This window comes from Bubalus bubalis, chromosome 2, assembly GCF_019923935.1.
Source record: "Bubalus bubalis isolate 160015118507 breed Murrah chromosome 2, NDDB_SH_1, whole genome shotgun sequence".
NCBI lineage: Eukaryota > Metazoa > Chordata > Mammalia > Artiodactyla > Bovidae > Bubalus > Bubalus bubalis.
In genome coordinates this window covers 44,294,007-44,300,918 of record NC_059158.1, presented here as the reverse complement: position 1 = coordinate 44,300,918, position 6,912 = coordinate 44,294,007, and the positions used below count along the sequence as shown (strand labels likewise).

General features: G+C 49.8%; 1 pseudogene; it reads left to right on the top strand.

The window, feature by feature from the left end:
• The first annotated feature begins 4,228 nt into the window (after nt 1-4,228).
• Nucleotides 4,229-6,564, top strand: LOC112578773 (annotated as a pseudogene).
• Nucleotides 6,565-6,912: the final 348 nt, after the last annotated feature.

Here is a 6,912-nt window from a genome sequence, read left to right as displayed (position 1 = left end):
AATTCTTCTGCACTCAGCTTTCTTTATAGTCCAACTCTCACATTCATACATGACTACTAAAAAAACCATAGCTTTGCCAAGAGGGGCAGCCAAAAAGAAAAAAACAAAGCTCTGCTTGAACCAGAACTGGGGAGTTCTGGTTTGCCAGGCCCTGCAATAAACCTTAGGGCTTCCCAGGTGGTACAGTGGTAAAGAATCTGCCTGCTAATGCAGGAGACACAGGAGACCCAGATTTGATCCTTGGGTTGGGAAGATCCCTTGAAGTAGGATATGGCAACCCACTCCAGTATTCTTGCCTGGAAGATTCCATGGACAGAGGAGCCCGCCTGGCTACAGTCCATGAGGTTGCAAAGAGATGGGATACTACTGAGCACGCACATACAGACGGTAAACTTCTCTCTGCTCCAGACTCCAACTTTTCAGTATTGTTTGACCTCACTGTGCCTCAGGCACACAGAGTGGCTTTAGGTAACAGTTCATGTATCCCTGAATCATAAATCACATTGCTGGAATAAGTCAGCTTTCAGTAACATTCTCTATTTTTTTTTCCATAAAAATAAAAGCTGAGAGTTCTTGTTCACATAAATAAGAAAATGGGAATTGCAATGTAAATTTATCATAGCAATGACACTCACTTCTCATTTATTTATTTGGCTGTGCCAGCTCTTATTTGCAGCATGTGGGATCATCAATCATTGTTGCGACATGCAGGATCTTTAGTTGCACCTTGGGCATTCGAACTCTTATTTGTGGCATGTGGGAATCTAGATTCCTGACCAGGGATCGAACTTGAGCACTCTGCATTGAGAACTTGGAGTCTTAGCCACTGGACCACCAGGGAAGACCCAACACTCACTTCTTTGAACTCCTTCTGAACTATTGTGAAAAATCGCATCACGAGCCATCATAAATGTATTTTAAAATACACTAAAATTTAATGTATCAAACTAAAAACTCAATTAGATTCTCTTTTAATTTTGTTGAAAACAAAGAATTGAAAACAACCTCACTTGCTAAAGGATTCATTACTCAATCATTAGAGTCGTTTACTTTCCAAAACAGTATTTCAAATTATACTTTTGTTTAGCAACCCAGATGTTTTTACATTTCCCCACCTTGGGAGAATGGCAAATGGGAAATGGTAAAAGAGGAGGAGAGAAAATATGCACAAAAGTTCTGAGGTAAATTAGTTTTAGGAGAAGGATATACAAAAATAGAGAATGTGAACATGAATACCTTCATAACCAGCCATGTCCTCATGTCCCTTGTAAGGACTTTGGGTATTCCTTGGAGTCTGCACACTTCAAGGTGAAGACCACTGGATTAGGGACATGTAGCATGGTTGTTGGAGAAGGCAATGGCACCCCACTCCAGTACTCTTGCCTGGAAAATCCCATGGATGGAGGAGCCTGGTAGGCTGCAGTCCATGGGGTCGCTAAGAGTCAGAAACGACTGAGCAACTTCACTTTCACTTTTCACTTTCATGCATTGGAGAAGGAAATGGCAACCCACTCCAGTGTGCTTGCCTGGAGAATCCCAGGGATGGCAGAGCCTGGTGGGCTGCCGTCTATGGGATCGCACAGAGTCGGACACAACTGAAGCGACTTAGCAGCAGCAGCAGCAGCATGGTTGTCAGCCAGTAGGAAGTCTACTTAAGACTTAACATAAATTCAAAGTGAGAAATTCAAAGCTAGCATGGTTGTGTAGTTTTCTTTCCCTTGAGATATGCTCAGCCACGTGAAAGCAATGGCAGAGAGGCAGAGTTAGGACCTTTTGCCAGGAGTGCTGGGAAAGGATGAAGGGATAAAGGAGTCAAGTTTGTATGCAAAAATAACTTCAGGGTTATTGGTGCAATCCAGACAGGAAGGCAAATGCTAAAATTTCCAGTTCTTAAGGAGGAGCTTTCCAAAGGTAGCAAAGTGAGAAGAGAAGAGGGCTCAAGACCAAGCTTTGGACAGCTCCAACATTTAATGTCAGGATGAGAAAGGCAGTGGAGATCGAGTGATTACAGAGGTGGATATCAGTAAGTGTTGGGTCTTGGAGGCCAAGGAGAGTGTCCCAAGAAAGTGGAAGTGTACCTGTCACCTGCTGCTGGGGAAATTAGTAACAGGAGGTCTGGAAAGTCCACTGTATTTCAGTTCAGTTGCTCAGTCGTGTCTGACTCTGTGATCCCATGAACTGCAGCAAGCCAGGCTCCCTGTCCATCACCAACTCCTGGAGTTCACCCAAACTCACATCCATCAAGTCGATGATGCCATCCAGCCATCTCATCCTCTGTCATCCCCTTCTCCTCCTGCCCCCAATCCCTCCCAGCATCAGAGTCTTTTCCAATGAGTCAACTCTTCGCATGAGGTGGCCAAAGTATTGGACTTCCAGCTTTAGCATCAGTCCTTACAAAGAAATCCCAGGACTCTCCTTCAGAATGGACTGGTTGGCTCTCCTTGCAGTCCAAGGGACGCTCAAGAGTCTTCTCCAGCATCACAGTTCAAAAGCATCAATTCTTCGGTGCTCAGCTTTCTTCACAGTCCAACTTTTACATCCGTACATGACCACTGGAAAAACCATAGCCTTGACTAGACGGACCTTTGTTGGCAAAGTACCGTCTCTGCTTTTCAATACGCTATCTAGGTTGGTCATAACTTTGCTTCCAAAGAGTAAGCGTCTTTTAATTTCATGGCTGCAGTCACCATCTGCAGTAATTTTGGAGCCCCCAAAAATAAAGTCTGACACTGTTTCCACTGTTTCCCCATCTATTTGCCATGAAGTGATGGGACCAGATGCCATGATCTTCATTTTCTGAATGTTGAGCTTTAAGCCAACTTTTTCACTCTCCTCTTTCACTTTCATCAAGAGGCTTTTTAGTTCCTCTTCACTTTCTGCCATAAGGGTGGTGTCATCTGCATATCTGAAGTTATTGATATTTCTCCCGACAATCTTGATTCCAGCTTGTGCTTCTTCCAGCCCAGCGTTTCTCATGATGTACTCCGCATATAAGTTAAATAAGCAGGGTGATAATATACGGCCTTGACGTACTTCTTTTCCTATTTGGAGCCAGTGTGTTGTTCCATGTCCAGTTCTAACTGTTGCTTCCTGACCTGCATATAGGTTTCTCAAGAGGTAGGTCAGGGCTTAGCAACATTCAAAGTTTTACATGGCTAAACCAGCATCATTAACTTGAAACCAAGCTTGCAACTTGGTCACAGATTGATGATGGTATCAGTTTGCATCCATCCTGGGATTATAAATGGGAACCCTAAACGGCAATCTTTGAAGGCTCACCCATGGAGCGGGACACACTGCCTGGGACCCTTTCCCAACTGGGACTCCAGATGTGCTGTGACACGGGACTGTTTAAATCTGGATGTTGGTCAAAACTCAATTTGGTGATATATTCTCTGCTCTTTCTAGTTCTCTTTTCTTTTAATGTTAGTGTGTTGAAAGTAAGTTAGATAATTCTCTAATAAATATCTGTATTATTTATCTGTATAAAACGAGTGGCTTATTTTGTTAACAAATCCTTTGAGCCTGAGACGAAAGTGAAAACTTTCTGCAAAACAGGGCCAAACCACACAAATCTGGCCTTGGGGACCTCAAACCCAAGGGAGAGCAGAGGAGGCTCCATACTGAATACAGAGACTTTTATTGATGGGAGGCCTATATCCCAAGCAGTGAACCCGCAGCCTCCTTTCCCCAGCCGGATCCCAGAAGACCGGCAATCCACTTTCAATCACCCAGGAGTCTGATGCTTGGAGGCAACTGCATCCCTCAAAGAAAAATACCCACAGATACAGATGTTTGGATGTGATTCAAATAAAAATCTTTAAAAAGTCTTTACTGAATGTGTTACTATATTGTTTCTGTTTTACGTTTTGGTTTTTTGGCCACAAAGCAGGTAGGATCTTAGCACCTCGGATCCCTCCTGCACCAGGGATCAAACCCACACCCCCTGCATCGGAAGGCAGTCTTTACTACTGGACAGCCAGGGACGCCCCTGATTCAAAACTTTTAAAGTATGGATTGTTTCTGAATAACTCACAGTAAGGCTACTAGTTCCCACCTGGATACCACAGTGGCCCACCAGCTTGCGGGTGGCTTGCTTTTAAGCAGTCAGTTTTCAGGTCAAGACCACTAGGCATTTAAGGGAGATTTTGGACAGGAACAAAAAATTAAAATAAAAAGCAACAAGGAGGAGAGCCGGCGGAGCTGGTGGGAGCGCGCCTGTTGCAAGATGGCGGCGGCCACGCGGTCCCCGCCGGTCGCGGGGCCGGTACCGGAAGCGCCTGCGCGGCCTCCGGTCAGACGGATCTCCATCCCACCGACGGCCCCTGGCTCAAGCGGGCCCAGCAACAATCCGGCCTTTCTGGTCAAGCCGTGGACCCTCCTGAGTGACCCCTGACAGACACGCAGAGCTGTGTCCTCGTGCTCGACCAGGCTGGCTGGCTGCCTGAGTCCCCGAGCAAGGCGTGGCCAGCCTCGTGCGGCGGCTCGACCCCTGTGGCTTCCGGAAGGTGGTCCTCATCGAGACCGGCAGCCGGGTCAGGCCAGAGTCGATGACCCCGAGTGCCAGCACCGCGCTTCCTGCACGGCCAGGAGTAGCTCCTGGAGAACAGTCAGGAGGGAAGTGACCGTGCGTCCACCCTGAGGAGTGAGGACATAAAGCTTCGCCAGGACAGTGTCACCAGGCTGCTGACCGCCTTTCCATGGATGAAGGGGAAGCAGGAGAGCACAGACCCCAACCCACCCCGCATGAAGCAGAGGACGAGGCCCCATGGCGGGAGGTGGCCGGCCTGCCGCAGAAGCACGCCAGGCCCGTCCACGTTCTCATCCGGTTGGCACGTCCAGCCGGATCCTGCAGGTGATAAGAACGATCCCGGTGATGCTGAAGACGGCGGATCGTCACATCCCAAGCCCCAGAATAGCTGGCAATACTCCCTAGAGCAGGTCCACTACAGCCCCTATGAGGCTCCCGCCTGGCCTACAGCGGCCCCAGCCTCTCCTCCCCAGATGCTGTTGCCAGCCCTGGACCCATCATCTGTGACATCACTGAGCTGCCCCCAGCAGCCCCTTGGCAAAGAGAGGCCCCTGTCCAGCAGGCCCTTGGTTGGAATCAAGGTGTCCCCCCACCCCCCAGCCCACCTCAGAGCCCCTGGGGCAAGGATTCCAGTCTTGGTCGCAGGCATCCATCCTCCGTGGTGGAGACTCCCTTGTCTCCAGCTCAGTTCAGTTCAGTCACTCATTTGTGTCCGACTGCAGCACGCCAGGCCTCCCTGTCCATCACCACCTCCCGGAGCCTACTCAAACTCATGACCATCACCTCCCTGATGCTATCCAACCATCTCATCCTCTGTTGTCCCCTTCTCTTCCCACCTTCAATCATTCATTCCATCAGGGTCTTTTCCAATGAGCTGGTTCTTTGCCTCAGGTGGCCAAAATATTGGAGTTTCAGCTTCAGCACCAGGCCTTCCAATGAATATTCAGGATGATTTCCTTTAGGATGGACTGGTTTGATCTCCTTGCAGTCCAAGGGATTCTCAAGAGTCTTCTCCAACACCACAGTTTGAAAGCATCAATTCTTCGTTGCTCAGCTTTCTTTATAGTCCAACTCACATCCATACATGACTACTGGAAAAGCCATAGGTTTGACTAGACGGACCTTTGTTGGTAATGTCTCTGCTTTTTAATGTGCTGTCCAGGTTGGTCATAGCTTTTCTTCGAGGGAGCAAGCGTCTTTTAATTTCATGGCTGAGTCACCAGCTGCAGTGATTTTAGAGCCCAGCCACCGTCATTGACTCCATTCTGTGGGAGAATCTGAGCCTGCCGCCCAGGCCACATCGACCACACCCTTTACAGATGGGGGGTTGGGGGGAGCGCCCTCCCCACAGTCCCTGCCCCTCCCGGCCCCACCCCCGCCCCCCATCAGGTGCCTCAGCCTAACCCACCTGGACAGTTTGGCTCACTCCCCGCAGAGGTCTGGGGGCGCCCGTCTCTTCCCCAGCCCCTCCTGCTGTCTGCATTACCGAGTCCAGTCAGGGACCGAGCTCAAGGACCACTTGGATCCACATACTCCAACCTGGATGACCTGCAGACCAGGCAGACTAGGCACGGCTTCCACGTGGACACCAGCGCCCTCCTGGATCTGTTCTGCCCCTCGGTGACAGTGCCCAACAGGAGCCTTCCTGACCCAGGCAGCAGCCTGGCCCACAAGCCCCCAGGCCTCTGGAGCCAGAGAACAGTAGCCCTGACTCCAGGAAGCAGCTCCTGCAGGTCCCAGGCTCTGTGACGGCCAGCAACCTTCCGGTGCACTTCGAAATAAAGGAGGGCTACTGCTTCTCCCAGGGGGAAGACCACGGAGGGGATTCCACCATCTCCCTGCTAACTGGGAGGAGGGCCGGCCTGTGCCCTTCCCCACCCCTCCCAATGCAGGGCTGGTCTCAGGAGCCTGGTAACTGGTCTGCCATGGCCCCCAGTCAGCACCAAGGGCCACTCCTGTGTGCCATCCCTTGCTTGGCCCTTCACAGCCACACTCGGACTAACCACTTCAGGTAAAACTGTATTTTGGACTTTTTACATGAGAGATACCTCCCCACACACACCTTTTGCCTTTCTCCTTCCGTTGAGATGTTGTTGTCTTTATTCACTCAGTCGTGTCCAACTCTTTGTGACCTCATGGACTGTAGTCCACCAGGCTCCTCCGTCCTTGGGATTTCCCAGGCAAGAATACTGGAGTGGGTTGCCATTTCCTTCTCCAGGGGATCTTCCCAACCCAGGGATCAAACTTGGGTCTCCCGCACTATGGGCAGATTCTTTACCACCTGAGCCACCAGAGATATACAGATACATGTGTGGATGGACACACGAGACAGGCAGAGATCTATGAACATCTGGGCTCTGTCTGTGGCTGGGAAAAAAACA